The sequence below is a fragment of the Embiotoca jacksoni genome, unplaced genomic scaffold (genome assembly GCF_022577435.1).
Source record: "Embiotoca jacksoni isolate LCO1_2020_lvr unplaced genomic scaffold, fEmbJac1.0.p SCAF_35, whole genome shotgun sequence".
In the NCBI taxonomy this organism is placed as follows: domain Eukaryota; kingdom Metazoa; phylum Chordata; class Actinopteri; family Embiotocidae; genus Embiotoca; species Embiotoca jacksoni.
The window spans coordinates 2939178-2955257 of NW_027185387.1; positions in this window are offsets into that span (position 1 = coordinate 2939178).

Sequence of the window (16080 nt, forward strand, 5' to 3'; positions counted from 1 at the left end):
TGTTTCTTTTGTAATTGCAAAGTGTTTTAATAAAACTGAACCAAATTAAAGTGATGCCGTTTTTTTTTTTTTTCCACGCGCACAGCCTGATGTTTGGACTCCGAGAGGTCTGAGAGGAATCAGCTTATTTCTGCTTGGCGCATTATCGCTCTGAAAATTGACTGTTCACTGCACGAAAATGAAAAGATGCAGAAGTCGATTGAGACAAGAGGCGTTAGTTTTGAGCTCTGTGCCCCCAAAAGCAAAAAAAAAAAAAAAAAGAGAAACATATTTGACTTTAAAATAACTCCCGCTGACCATCACAGAGGGTTTTATAGATTCAGTTGTAACGGACTGTTTTTAAAGAGTGAAAGGAAGGTGAAGCATGTAGAAGCACCGCTGGGAAATGCCCACTCCAACCTCGGCTTCATATTGATTAAACTGAGCAGCCTTGCTGGAACAGCTCGGAGGCTGAAGCAAATCATTTCATTTCAGTTTTTTTTTTACATCTGGTTATCTGGCCGAGTCTAAACAGGTGTCAGAGAGTCACGCTGGCTCTGTTTTGGCCGGCTGACTGTTTTTCCTCTGAGAACTTTTTCTGCACTTCAGCCCGGTCTGGCCCGCAGCTACATCTCACATCTTTTAATCCCACCGAGCCGGAGCCAGACGACCCTCCTGGCCTTTCACGGCACCCCAAAAAAAAAAAAGAAAAAGGGACGCAGCCTTTGATGTCGGTGCCGCGAGCTTCCGAACATCCCTCCCAGAATGCTTCAGCAGTCACGCTCAGTGTCATCTCCTCATTAAAGTCCTTAAACACATTTTTACAGCGTTTATCTTTGTTACCTGAACCGGTTCATTCCTAATGCGGTCCTGTCTGATCGGGTTCTGGCAGTTTTATTGTGTGTCGAGTGTTTGGAAAAAAAAAAAAAAAAGCACTCTGCTGCATTGTTTTGATATATTATACATTAATACAAGTGTCTGTCTCAAGGCCTCCTTGTCGAGAACAGACGCTGAAATGTTCTGGGTGACGAGCGTACAAATGCTGCAGAAGCTTTTTCCAGGTAAATGAACACTCTACTCGATGTAGGCAAGCTTGACACCTGCCAATGGTTTTCAGCCTCTCCAGGAGATAAAAGGATGAAATTGGCAATTTAATTCTACATTTTTCTGTCAACAAATCCCAAGAAAACACCAAACCAACAATGTGTTATTCTGTCCCACAAAACTTTCCAATTCTCCCACCCTGTCTGCGGCTCTATTGGTTCATACTGAAGATGTAAATCATTAAAAATTAAATCACAAACAGAGAAGTTGGATCAGTTTTGCTCTACATCCTCATACTTAGTTTTGCATTTTTAAAAGAGCCGCAGTTTGAAAGAAAAACGACATTCAAACGAGGATAAATATTGCATTTACTGGGGACTGTTGTTGCCGTTCACATAGAGTTAATGAGCTCGTGGTTTCAACATGGGGAGGTGTGTGCACCGTAGGCGTGGCATTCAGGTGGTAAAAACAGTGTTGCTGGGCAACGGCAGCGTGGCTGATGTAGTTTGTCTTCATAACATTAGACAATAGCTTACGTCTGAGGCGTCTTTTCCCTCTGTGCCTTTGCATTTCCTTCATTACGTTTACTTCCCTGTTAGCTTGCTAAATCGCTTGCCTGTGTGGCTTCTAGACACCTGCCATGTTGCCGTTGCCTAGCAACCTTGTTTTCACCTTGAACTCCCAAGCATATTGATGCGTTCAAGGCAGCTGGGAACTGGGAAGGGTCCTACGTGGGAACCTCCGACTTCCCAGTTGAGAGCGTTCACGTGACAATAACGAAAAGGCAAATCTGCTCTATCTGCTGTCTGAATACAGACGAGTGACAAACAACCTCGTTATCCCCCACGTAGACCATCACAGGGACAAAATGGAGTCATAATTATTTGTACGCTACATTTCTACACGTGGTTTTTGGCAGATAGCGTTTAAAACAGCCAGCAAACTAACAGCAACAAAGTACTTGTTGTCTGTCGGGATAGAAATTTGTATTGTTTAACGGCAACAACACCCTGCTCCAATTAATATGACCTAAATTAACCACGAAATGACGTGTTTTGGCGCTGAGCGAGCGCGTCTCTACCTTTCACCACAAATGTTGCCGTGTCGAGTGACGTCAGACCGACTTCTCGGAGCTGGCCAAGACCTCCGACCGTCCGAGTGAGGGATTCCCAGCTTGACGGGCGTTCAGGCGATTTCCACTCGGGAGGTGGGAACTCCCCCGCTTCCCAGTTGCTTACGAACGCACCATACGTTGCACTTGATTCCCCATGTTGTAACCACCAACTCACGAGTTGCATTTGAACGCAGCACTGCTGCGGCAGAACGCATGGTTGACTACAGCTGCAGCGGCTGCGTTAATGAGCGTCACACTGTGGCTTAATGTGTTCTCAGTTGGTTTTCTTCACGTCAATGAGATTCACTAAGATTCACTGCATGGAGTTTTGGATACACAGACAGTACTTCTGTGGGGGAAAAAATTGTATAATATGTAGATAAACATATTTCTTTTAATAAATTATCAAATTGATGCAGCGCATGTCAAGATTTTTGAAAGTTCCTGGTCATCAGTGGAACTCAATAAATGCCTGATTCCTCCCCTCCTGGTAACCACTGAAATCTTTTCTTAACACTCCACACCTCTAGTTTTTTTTTTTTTTTAATGCAGTTTTCAGTCTCAGGTTGGGAACCATTCCGCCAGTCCTGCTTAAGACCCAAAACATTCTATTTCCATATGATTTCCACTCGTGTTTAGCAGCAGCTGTCTGGCCCTGTCTTCCCCGCCAAGCTGGAGCACTTACCCAAAGTGCATTTGGGTGTTTCATTGGACTTCCTTGTCTCTCCGAAGTAAACCTGAGCTTCTTGTCGCAGATTCAACCGAGTGGAAGTCCAAATTGTCCCCGGATGAACCCCATATTTCTCCCGAGGACGCAAGTGGACTATTTTGCGGAGTCTAAACAGCATGGTTAATGCATTCGGCCCAGCAGGGAGCCCTCACTTCCTGGCACATAATTTGATGCTGCCATTCCCGTCCTGCAGCAGCTGAGGGGATGTCTTGCACCGGTTGCTGTATTCTGCAAGTCTATGATTCAGTCAGAGTAAACATGGCCCTGGCTGTTTGTTCTTTGTCTTTTTTTTTTTTTTTTTTAGCATTAAAGTGTTTTCCGTAGGAAAATTCTCTGTTTTTGAACTGATGTTGTTTTGTTTTGCAGGATTTTATGTCTCGATATGAAATTAATGATCTCCACTTATGATGTGTGCAGGAATACTGAAATAATTGCTCATCCTGCACGTGAAGAAAATATCCACATGAATGTATTTAGACTTTCAACACCCTGCAGAACTATTGTGGAAGCAAAGAAGATTGCAGTGTTACTTTTCTCTCTTGCTTTCCCCAATCCAACAATTATCCATAATAATGCGGGAAGATGAGTACGCGTGCGAGCGCTCACAGATGCCGATGATTACAGGCTTTTTTTTCTCTAAGGCACGAAACACATGATAGTGGTGATAAAAAGAGCAACACGGAGACAGAAATGACCGTAGCTCACTCCATGAAATCACACTTCATTGTGATGATGAAGTGTGATGGAAAACTGTTCACTAATGCACACGTTCTGCACAATCAGATCCACCCATTTGTGTTAATAATTCAGTGCCTCTAATCATGTTAACTTGGACATAGGATTGGATTGGTTTTGATGCTCGGGCATACTGCATGAAATATTCAAATCGAGGTGCCCTACATTAGGCGGTGAATCTTAATTATTTTTTTTTTTTTTTTTTTTTTTTTTTTTAGCACACTGGAGGCGAGTGTCTGATAACACAGCCCTTCTGTGATAACCATGTTGAGATGCTAATCTGGCAATCCAAACATGTAATTACGTTGCAGAGGGAGAACCTAGACATTTTCTGGCATTGTTCAGTTGCAATATAAAGATAGAACAAAATACAACGCATATAGAAACGAGAATCATCCAGATTGCTGTGATGTCAACCGAAATGAATCAATCAAATGTATAGGAATAGAAAGCTTTTTGGCAGGGTTAAGAGTTGGCATGCGGAGCAACTTTTGCGAAGCTAACATCATCAGCATGACAATTCTTCTCATTATTTTGGCAGAATTTTGTTTTTTGTTGCCTTCATTAAACGGCAGCAGTTTAGAGATACCACAAAGGTCCTCATCATCAACTGTCATTTGGTATTTTCGCAATCTCTGTCAGCACAACCCGAAATCGGAAGAGAGGTGGTTGCAGGGGAGAACTGAGACGGCGTCAGATGGTGGGTTCAAAAGATTATTTTCTTCATAAACATTAATCTTTATCTCAGCAGATGCTGGGTGGGGGAGAAGGGTTGCCAGATGGCCGGGCAACTACTGCAGAAGTGGTGAGGGAAGACCGCAAGGAAGGTACTTGGTGTGTTATCTGGACAGAGGGAGGAACATAAGAGCTGCCTTCAGATTGTCCACTTGACATATCCACTACATAGTTCACTACATCGCAGACAAAGTGGCCAATCCGATTGTTTACAATGTAGTCCGCTAATTTGAAGGAGGTACATGTAGCCCAGTCTAAAAATGTCTCCTGGAGACAGGCATGTGTTTAAATTGAAATGAATTAATCATCTCTAAAAATGTAATAAGATGTAAATCTAATCATTTATTTAAAGGCAGCTCAGTTGAATAGCCTGAGGGCGGTTCATGATGAATTTTAAATTGTTAACTTATAAATTGATGGCTTTATTCAGCAGCCTATTTTCGTCTTTGTCGTTCTGTCTTTATGTCAATAAAGTTAATTGAAGTACAAATTGTTCGGCAGTAAAAAAGTAATGTTGTCAGTTTACAGCCTAATCTCAGAGGGCAGAGTTTCTATCTGTATATTTATATAATTTTTTTTTTTTAATTTACATTGTTTATTACCAGTGGCCGTACGGCTGTTTTTTTTTTTTTTTTTTTTTTTTTAAACCATAGATGGTGTTTTTTTGTTTTACCTAGTTGACAGGTGAGAAAAGTGAATCCAATGCAGTCTAAAAAAAAAAAATCCAAGATGGTGACGGCCCAAATGCCACAAGATGGCTTCAAATCGACCGTTTACAAACCGACCGGTGACGTTAGAGAGGAGTTTCCACTTTGTGTGTAGTTTGTACTCTTTCATTCATATGTATGAATAAAACAATATAATATAATAATATATCAATGAGTTACAAGAATATTAAAGAATTAGAGTTAATATATTTCAGCAGAAAGGACAAGGCTCATGCACACGTAGTCAAAACATAGAACAGGTTATTAAGTTAATGATTAATATTGCTGTTACGCTTTCTAGTCGGAATATTTCAATCGACAACCGTAAACGACAACAGTCATCAAAAGACTGAACATTTTTACAGGCCTAATGCACCAAAACACGAGATATTAATATCGAATTAGTCAGCTACTGTCAAATCAATGAGCCTGCCAGGGATTCGCTGGTGACATCTACTGGGTCTGGACAGAAACAGGAATATTTACCTGGAAAAGTATTGAAAATAGAATTACAAGTAAAAATACAAACGAGATTAATATACACCTGTGGCATGTATACAAGCAAACAGCAGAGACGGCAGTAAACTCTTATAAAAAAAAAATTAAAAAAAATACTCTCAAGTTTTCTATCAAATCTAGGTGAAGTGCAAGTTGGGTTGAAGTGTCACATCTAGCCTCGGGTATAAATCATCCACCAAACCAGAGGCCGCGGTCACGTTCACCGTGGTTCATTTCCGCTCGAAGCGCACACAATTAACACACCGATGGCTTCCGTGTATTGTGGTACTTGTAAAAAAAAATAAAAACAAAAATACACACTTCTGTGCGGTATTCATTAACAGTAGAAGGTTCCTCATCCGGCGCAGTTTGAAAATAGGTGGGTGGTCCCTCTCCGCCATGATGTCAAGCGAGTGTCTATTGTTTCATACCGTTGTGGACTGATGAGTACACCGTCTGCGTTCCTATAGTGCGCTGCACGTTGCCATACTTCGCCAGTGTGAATGCCCTTTTGCACTCTAAATATCACGTATGTAAGAACGAGATTTTGAGACCGCCCTGCCTCGCATCACCTCGAACCTCGCCCGTGTCTCCGCGGGCAACTCGGGTGTGATGTGACGGGGAGTCCCCGTGGACTGTGATGCTCGCGCATGACAAGAGTCTGCAAGCGAGAGGAGGAAGGAGGTTGAGCGGAGCCTGCAGAGGTGGAGGTTAGCGGCGGAGAGGAAGAGTAACGGAAGTCGGTTGGAGCAAAACGGAAACCGCGCGGGTGAATGGCGGCGAGGACGGCGAAATGCAGAGGATGCGCGGAGTCGAGGTGGCGAAGTCAAATGAGTTTAAAAATGTTTGGGGTCAACTGTTCACATCGAACCGGGAGCGAGGAGGAGAGATGGAAAAAGAACAGTGCTGGCAGGGTGGAGGAGGTGGAGGAGATAGCCAGGAGTGATTTGTGACCAAGATGCCAAGTCGCAGGGTTTGGAGGCAGTGACAAAACCAGACAGGAGGCGCAGATGGAGGCGTCAGAGCTGAAGATGCGGAGATTTTTTGTTTGGAGCGATGAGGATTGCGAAGGATCTGAAATGAGTATATTTGAGAGACGGAGGTTAAACGATTTGGAGACAAAATGAGGGAGGTGAGATTGAGATGGTTTGGTCGTGCGCGGAGGAGAGAGGCTATGTGTACGTCAGGAGGAGGAGGAGGAGGAGGAGGAAGAGGAGGCCGGGCAAGAGGAAAAAAAGAGGAGGGTGAAAGAAAAGTAACGAACTTATTGCGCGACTTTTCCTTCACTCCTTTAATAAAAGTCCAGGTTGGTGAAGTTATTCAAATTGTGACACGTTTGACATTTGACGAATGCGAGTGTTTTAAAATCTCTGTCAAAAAAAAAATGCTGATGTGTTTTGTCTAAGAACATAATCACAATCACAGCAGAGCATCCCTCCCGCTGATCCAATCTTGGCACCGACCATTACGAGTCTTGAGGAGGACATATAAAATGTGACGAATACAAAAAGGTCATGGTGGTGCTTGAAGAAAAGTCAGGAGCTCACCAAAGTCATCTTCTGGGAACCATTAATGTCCGTACATGAGTTTCTATTAATCCGTCCACAAGTTGCTGAGATAATTCAGTGTGAACAGTTTAGAAGTGACGGACCAAGCCAAGCTGCCGTCACCGCCACAAGCGCGGCTAAAACCACCGTGTGAACTCGTCCGATTGATTTGTTTCAACAAAAGCCACGACCCCCTCTCGCTCAAGAGTTTATAAAAATGTTTAATTTGGTCTTAAATTGTGCATGTTGGCCCGTCATGTGACCCGCACGCACTCAACCCAACATTGTCTTGTTAAATATGCAGATTGGATGTGAGGTCAATGTCCACCTTTCAACCCAGCGTGAACCTGTTGGCCGTTTGCTGCGCTGCCGTCGTCTCTGAAGGGATCTGTGACTCGGTCAATGCCCGGCAATGTCGAGGTGGAGGCAGTGTCATTAGCTGAGTCTGCCAGACTTGTGCATAAATAATCCCCAACCCAAAAAAACAGAACAAAAATGAACCGCAGAAAACAAAGTTGAGATAAAAAGGGAACATTTTTAAGCCACAGAGCAACATGAGAAAAGTTCTAATTACCAACAGCAGAAGAAAACATTCTTTGCTTTATTGTGATGTTGATTCTGTTGTGAGACTTGACTGCAGGATTTGTATTTGTCTGGCAGGCCGTTGGCTGGCTGGGCGACCTCCTATTTAAAGCACCTTTTAGAAACCTGCTTTCCGACATCTGATTCAAATGCAAATGCAGGATAAAAAAGAACAATAGCAAATTGAGTTGGGAGTCTCATATTATATTTGATCTTTCTTATAAAAGAGGATAATTGAAGCATCTCCCAAACTCAATGCAGATCTTAAAATTATCTCTTCAAAGAGCAAAGTTGGTCCAAACAGAAAGGCATTGTATTTATATGCTAGATACAGACGTGCATTTAAAGAAAGTAAAAAGACCGCAGAGATGCTAATGTTTTATGGAACAAAATTTGCCCCAACTTTTTTTGGAGAAACACCAACAGCGTCATTATAAATCTGCCGCGGTCTGCGTCAGGACTTCATCACTTATTACCGTGAAGGAGTGCAATAATTTGGCCTCAGAGAAAATCAATTAAGAGAAGCACCACTGACACATTAGGGTTTTCCGTAGGATCAGTGCCTCCTCACTTCTTGCCAGGCTCACCATCAGGACGGTATTATCCATGCTGGCATCGCACTTAAGCATAGAAATAGAAATTATGGTTCTCCATTGTAAATCAAAGGTTACACAAAGCCCACATTGTGGGAAAAGTAACTGAGGGACTTTTAATATGGTCTGTAATTTGCATTCTCTACCTCTCACCCTGTGACATTTTAGAAATTGATTTCAGTAGAAGTTATTTTCTGCTGCTTACAAATTGTATTGCAATTTGTTATGTCAGTTGATTGGTGGAGATTTAAACTAAAGCAGCCAGAGTTTGATGGATGGCCAGATGCCGGAGAGGCTGCCAAGTCTGGCCTGACCGGTGCAAAGCCAAACCAAGTGTGCACACAGATTTGCTTCACTGTAAAACTCTTATGTTGACACGACGCAGTAAACATCAGGAAACTTATTTGAATTATCAGAGAGACATTTAGTCACCTCTTTTTCAAACCATTTTGAAAACTATCAAATTGTTTACATGAGTTTGGAGCCCCTTGTTGTGTAATAGGATTCACTATATGAACAAAACGGCACATGGACACTCTTAATTAGCAGGTTCAGCTATCTCGGGCCGCCGCAAATGCTTACAGGTACATAAGATTAAACATGCCAGTCGGTTTATCTACGGCCCCCCCTCTCACAGCAGATTTTTCAAACTTGTACAACATTTTATAAAGATATTTCATCAGGTGTCCCGGGAACCCATGAGAGTGAGCCAGCATGCACAACACCAGGGTCCTGTTACGAGCTCACAATCAATGGAAGGAAGTTGTTTATAATGTCATCTGTAAAGCCCGGAGGGGGGGGGGGGTTGTCGGGGGTCATGGCGTCGATGGTGGAAGAGCCCTTTGAAGTTGAGGGCTCTGTGTCCATGCAGCTCACCAGGGGGGGACAAAAGGGGGAGGGGGGGAAAGCAGCAGAGGTGTTTGGGTGGTGTGGCCTCCAGCTTCCTCCTGTAGGAGTCCTTGCACTCTCTCAGCTTCTCCTTCAGGTCTCGCTGCACTCTCCTGAGCTCGTCCCTGTCCCCAGACCTGAAAGCTGCTTTCTTCTTATTAAGAAGCACTTTCAGGTCACTGGTGATCCACGGCTTGTTGTTGGGGAAGCAGTGTACAGTCCGGGATGGTACGGTGGTGTGTTCACAGGATTTGATGTATTCTGTGATACAGTCCGTCATGCTGTTGATGTCCTCCCCATGTGGTCCACACAGCACATCCCAGTCCGTGAACTCGAAGCAGTCCTGCAGGGCGTCTTTAGCCTCCTGTGTCCACCTCCTCACAGTCCTGTTGGTTACAGGCTGCCTCTGCACCAGAGGAACATACTTGGGAGTCAGCAGGACCAGGTTGTGATCTGATCTACCAAGGGGGGGGGGGGGAAGGGCAGTAGTACTGTATGCATCCGTGGCATTAGCATACAGTAGGTCCAGAGTTTTATTGTTCCGGGTGGGGCAGTTAACATACTGGTGCAAAGTTGGCAGTACTTTATCCAGACTGGTGTGGTTAAAGTCTCCAGTAACTGCCAAAAATGCACCGGGATGCTGAGTCTGAAGTTTGGACACCGTGGAGTGGATGGTGTCCACTGATGGAGGAACGTACACAGCGATGACAATGGCGGACGAGAACTCCCTCGGCAAATAATACCGGCGCATCCCCACGGCTAGAAGTTCAATGTCCGGGCTACAGAAACGTTCCTTCACACACACACGTGGTCGGGATTGCGCCACCTCTCGTTCACATAGACTGCAATCCCTCCACCTTTCTTCTTGCCGCTCTGCACAACGTCTCCGTCCGCCCGAACAGTCCTGAAGCCGGGTACGGCCGCGCCGTGGTCCGGGAAATGTGAGTGCAGCCACGTCTCGGTGAAACACACGATGCTGCACTCCCGGTATTCCCGCTCGGTCTTTACCAGCGCGCCGAGCTCATCCGTTTTATTGGCCAAGGACCTCACGTTCCCCATTAAAACCTGCGCTGTGAATTGAGGTCTATTATCATACCAGGGGTGTTTTTTGTGAAGTGAATTCGTCCAATTATTGATGAACCATTGGTAAGTGTTTGCTGAATATTTTAGAGAACAATGTTGATGATGATCAAGTATCAAGAGAGCACAATGGGAGATCCTGTATGAAGAAGCTGTCACGCAGTGATTTGGTCATAAATACATGCGATTCATCACTGATTATTTTCTGCCCGAGTCATTCCTCGTCAACTCTTCACTTCCTGTGCCCCCTCAAGTAAAGTGACGCATCATCCTGAGTTGTTACTAAATATTCCCTCATTATTTTGTGATTATCTCACTGTTACCTTTCCTTTTTTTGGGGGGGTGGGGGGGGGTTTAGCCCCTCGAAGCGATGCGGATGAACTGGAACGTCGACTGCGAGCCATCAAGTGAAAGTGGGCCATTACAGGGCCAGAAGTAGCAAATCCCAGCAGCCCGACTCCAAAATGGAAAAGTGAGTGGAAAGCCTCCCAGAGAGTGGAGGCTGATACAGCAGCAGGTTAATGCTCATGGTTTCGGAATGACACGTTCAAGAGTTGCATATGAGTGTAATATTTGGTTGACCAAGTGCTGTTGTGATGTATAGAGGCGCATCATCGAGTCAAGCTCGTTTTAGTGGATCTTTTTTTTTTTTTTTTTTCAATTTGAAGTCTATTAAGTCGTCATGTAACCAGGAACTTTAAATGCCAGCCTACCTGGTGACAAGCGAGTGTTTTCATTTTGTATTGTTATAAATATCTTCAAGGGTTTTCAGTAGTTCACACCACTGTCAGGTGTACACAACCTGTGCCTGTGTTTCCTCTATGGAGCAGGATAATTAAAAAAAGAACTAACAGAGGACACTTTCTCTGGATTTTTAGGGGACACCTCTAAGCGAGTGACAAATACAAGGACTCCCTTTCACTACCCAAATTAGAGACACAACTCACGCTGGCGGGAGACGGCCCGCATTGTAGTCATCTTCTCCCGGTTTGGAGAGGCCATCCATCTATGCTGTTTTATCAGCTCAGCGTGGGCCCACGGTTTGGCTTCGGGAACAAGAGGAGAGGATGGAGAGGTGAAGGAGCAAGCACACAGGTATGTTTTATTGATCGAGCACAAGATGGGAGAAAGCCCATGAACATGAGAATGAATAATGCATGATGTGGGGGGGGGGGGGGGGGGGTAAAGGAAACTGAGATCTGCTGAAGCGGCGAGGTGAATTTGAGAGGCAACAGAGGGATGAGCGGAGGCGCTGGGGTTTGGAGAGGGTTGTTGTGTTGTAAGCAACCGCATTTCCAAGCTAATGGAATCAGCAAGACATTTTACGCTTCTTTTGAAATTGGAACACACACCTGTGAAAGGTTAACAGCATTTTGCGGGTTGTTCAGTTGATTTATCACCCTCGAAATGTGCCATTTTTTGCATATCCAGGGTATTCCAACACGGATAGATTATTACACGACGAGCTCCTGAGTACACATGTAAAAGGACCCCCACCTCTTTGTATGAGAAAGACACTCAGACTGCAACAAGCAAACAAAACAAAAACAATCACCAACCCAGTAAGATTTTGGGTCTCTTTGATTTTGCATGATTTTGGGCATTTGCATCTCCCTCAGGTAGTTTGGTATCTCTGTGGTCATTCTTTTGTTTCTCTGGGGTCATTTTGTAACAATTGTGTTGCCTCGTTGTTTGTCTTTTTCGTGGTTTTGTAATTTTTGCTCCTCCTTGTGGTCGATTTGCATTGCTTTATAGTAACGTTGAATCTCTGCATCACTTTCTAGTCATTTTGCAGTCGTGTTACATCTCTGCAGTGGCCATTTTGTGTTTCGTTCAGTGGGGTTTTGCAGGTGAAACCTCCCAAGAACACATGCCCACTAGTCCTGTTGAGTAATTCATCCATCCCACCCGTTTCAATTTTAAAGCTATTTTGTCTTCTCCAAGGACAGCATGTACCTTTACTCTTTCCCTCACAATATACTCTGTGTATACATATATATATATATCTATACATATATTTTTTTTTTTCTTCTTCTTTTTTTCTAATGGTCACCACCAGAATAGCTTATTTTTAGCTGCTCCAGTATCACAGTTACTGAGCCATTAGGGGCAAGGACAGGATGCTGTACTGTGAAAGGTTTGTGCACATAGACCAAACTGTGGCTCCATTTTATGTAATGAGTCTTTAGTAGGATCTTTTTTTCCCCCCCTTGATTTCATGGAAGGCCTGAGGATTGCTATTTTCATTTAACATTTTCATTTATTGTTTCATAATGCTCGTGCTGCGGAGCCTTTGGAGACCCTTTGTTGAAGGGCTGCACACATAAACTTGACTTATTTCTTAATAACAACATTTGAGGCGCTGCATGAAAACAAACGTGTAAAGCTCGATGGGTTGTATCTGACCAAACACCTAAAATCAACGTATGTGAAAAGCAGGCGGTATTTGGTTTGGTGTCAAACCACACGTCAACAGTATAACAGAATGTTAGCAAGAGAAACGCAAAACTATAACCTCAGTGTAGCAGGTCCAAGGGTCCAAACCCATCAACGTCTGAGGATACAGATATGATGAATCGAGAATCCAACCAACTCTGATCTGACATAATTTCACTGTGTTAACTTTTTATTCAAGTGGAAAGTTTGCATGTCTGATGAATAATGATCTGTCGGTGTTATTGGCGCCTCGGCTCGCTGGTTTATTGACATGCTCTAGAAAAATGGATGCAGTTGTTGAAATATGCTGTGTGTAAGATTTTGTGGAGAGAAGCTCAATTTAACAGAAATATACTGTGTAAATAATAGATGTGTGAATGTGGAGGGTGTTTCTGTCTGTGCAGCGGTTCCCACAAGTGGAAAATGTACCTGCGGTGGTGGGTGGTGCAGCCGATTCTCATGCAGAGACTCGTGCAGAGGGAGAGTGTAACCCGGATGAATTTCTGTAACTACAATTTACAGATGTCCCCTGAACGCCTCACATGCAGATTATCTGTTTATGCTACAATTTACAGATGTCCCGTAAACGCCTCACATGCAGATTATCTATTTGCTGCTTAAATCTTTGCACTATTGTTTAGTTGGTTTAATTTAATATTATTATATTTTATTGTATATATTGTGCATTTTCACATTTCATAATTTATATTTTTCTACTCTGTTATTTTTATTTCTTTACCTGTGACTGCTGTAGTGAAAACAAATCTCCTTGTGGGATTAATAAAGTGTCTGTCTGTCTGTCTGTCTGTCTGTCTGTCTGTCTGTCTGTCTGTCTGTTTGTTGATGCTACAATTTACAGATGTCCCCTAAGGGACTCGCATGTGGACTATCAGTAAACACAACAATTTAGCAGCTCCTCTAGATGCTAGGCAGCCAGCTGTGCACAGCCATTCAGCTCCTGTTTGACCAAAATAGTTTGAAGAGTGACTTAATCTAATGATAGATTTGCCTAAATTGAAACCCAGTGTTGGGAAAAAACAAAAGACTAGATCAAAACCTCGGATGTCGTTGTTACCTTGTAAGAAACACGAGAGGGTCTTTAATGTGAAATGATGGCTTTTAATTTGAAATGGATACAAGAAGTCGCAGCATTCAGCCTGCCTACGGCGTAACTTCTGATTGCTCAGTCACTCAGCGATAGACATTAGTGTTTAAAGGGCTCATCCTGCCGTTACAGTCCAGCCATAAAGATGTTATTTACCTCACTTATATGCACCCGTTTCATTTCAGCTCCGAGTCTCTACTGCATTTTGCCGTCCTTGACAGTCACGGTAGTTTTCTCTCCTCCGCTCAACAACTCGTCGGGACTTTTTCTTTAATGTTTAGTTTTGGGGGAGACATTGGATCATTTGAACGTTTTCTTTTTTTTTTTTTTTTAAATGAAGCCATATTATAAGTTTACAGGGGGAAAAAAAAAAAAATCCCAATTCACTGGAGTTGTTCACAATTGGTAGGCATCTAAAATATGACTTTGTGAATATGATTGAAAATGTCTTTGTTTTTGTCTGACATCAGAGGCAAGAACATTAGAACAACAAGGTGTCCTGGTATTTGGAAAGTTAATTTATCCATTGTGTCAAGTCTTCATCTTAAAAGCAACTAAAGCAGCAGTGGAGTGGAAGTATAATGTTGCGTAAAATGGAACTGAACTCTCTGAACTAAAATACAAGTATGTAAAAATTTTACTGCCACAGAAAATAATTATATTACAGTTGACCAGATTTGGGCTCAGTGGAGCATTTGATTTTTATGTAGTCAGACTTGTACATCATGTACATCTGTGAAATGAGGAATTCCTCTTCTGAGCATCACGTGTTAGTCTAAACTCTTTCTTTGAGGAAAAAAAAATATTCTCTCTATAATCACAATTTGATCATCGGGCCATGTTGCTGAAGTAGCTGTAGTTACGGTATTTTCATACCATTTGTGTGAACTGGTAGCCAGCAGGAAGTCTGCACACTCAGCCAGTGGAAATCTCTGATCAGAACGACTGATGTTTGCGCTGAATGGGCCCGAAAACATGGACGCCAAAGAAAGTGATGTATGTGCCCACTGAAGAGCATATTGCAACGAATGGGGTGCCAAGATGTGACAAGACAGTTCTCTCTATACGTTCATGTGACATTCAGATGGATCCCTAAGCCAAACGTTTGTGATTAGTTGTTGAAGCTGGAGGTGGAAGTCATTTCATTCAGTGACATTTAAAGATTCGTATGATAACTAGAGCATGCAGTGCCTTCATTTATTTCCAGTGCTCACACCGACGCTCACTCTGACTGCCTTCATGTCAGTCGTAAGTTCAGTTTGTTACACGCCTAATGTTCAAGATGGTGGCGGTTTTATGCCTCTCAGGTGTTACCATTACCTGCACCTCTCTGTGGCGAGAAGGCCGTTTAACATTTACTGCTGTTCTGAAGATATGTCCAGAATCTTTAAAGGCTGTTGCACAGTTAAAAAAAAAAATAATAAATAAGAGTTGCGATTGCATTTTCTATTTACTACACCTGCCCTTGCTCTGTTTGTAAAAAAAAAGAAAACATTTATTATGTATATGCCTCAAAATAGTAAAAGTCCCAGAACTCTCACCTTCTAAAACCATACACACAAATGTTCTCTGTTAAAGCTCTACCTACTGGCAGACTGTAATTTCTCTGGCTGACTTCTCGGGGAGGAGAGGGTGATTTGAAACCTTTCCACCGATTTGATTGCCCTGGGACTTTTGCTCTTTGAGGTCCAGATTGTTTAAGGGCAGAAAAAAAAAGCAGAAGCAATGGAAGCAAAATCCGAACAAGTGCAAAAGGAGTTCCAGCACCTGCAGTACTGAATAGAGCTCTTAAAGCGTTTTTTTTCTTTTTTTTTCCCTGTGGGGTTATTAAGTGTGTCTCTGGTGTACTCATTGCCTGGATTATACTTGACGGCCAACGGTAGGAGGGGAGTGGGAGTGGGGGTGGGGTTGGGGTTGGAGGGGGGGAACTTAAAGAGACGCAAAAGTGCCAAAGGAGACTTCAAAGACTGCCGATGAATCTTTGTCATTGGGGCTCTGATTGGTGCTGGGAGGGATTTTGCCCCGAGCCTGTCTCTGGGCTGCTGCTTCTGTACTGTTCATTTAAATTCCTCCAATTGAATCTTTTTATTGTAGTTGGTGCAGTTCTCATGTCCCATGTATATGCAGCCAGTAAATAAGCCACATGCTTCCAAGTTGGTGCTTAGAGTCATTAGATGCATCTAATTAATATCTGATGAGTTATGTGGTACAAAATATTGTAATGTCTCCCGCGTGTCTCCACGGAGGGACTTGAATTAAAAGTTTTACATGCCGGTTCCTGCCACATTTCCACTATCGCTCTTGTTT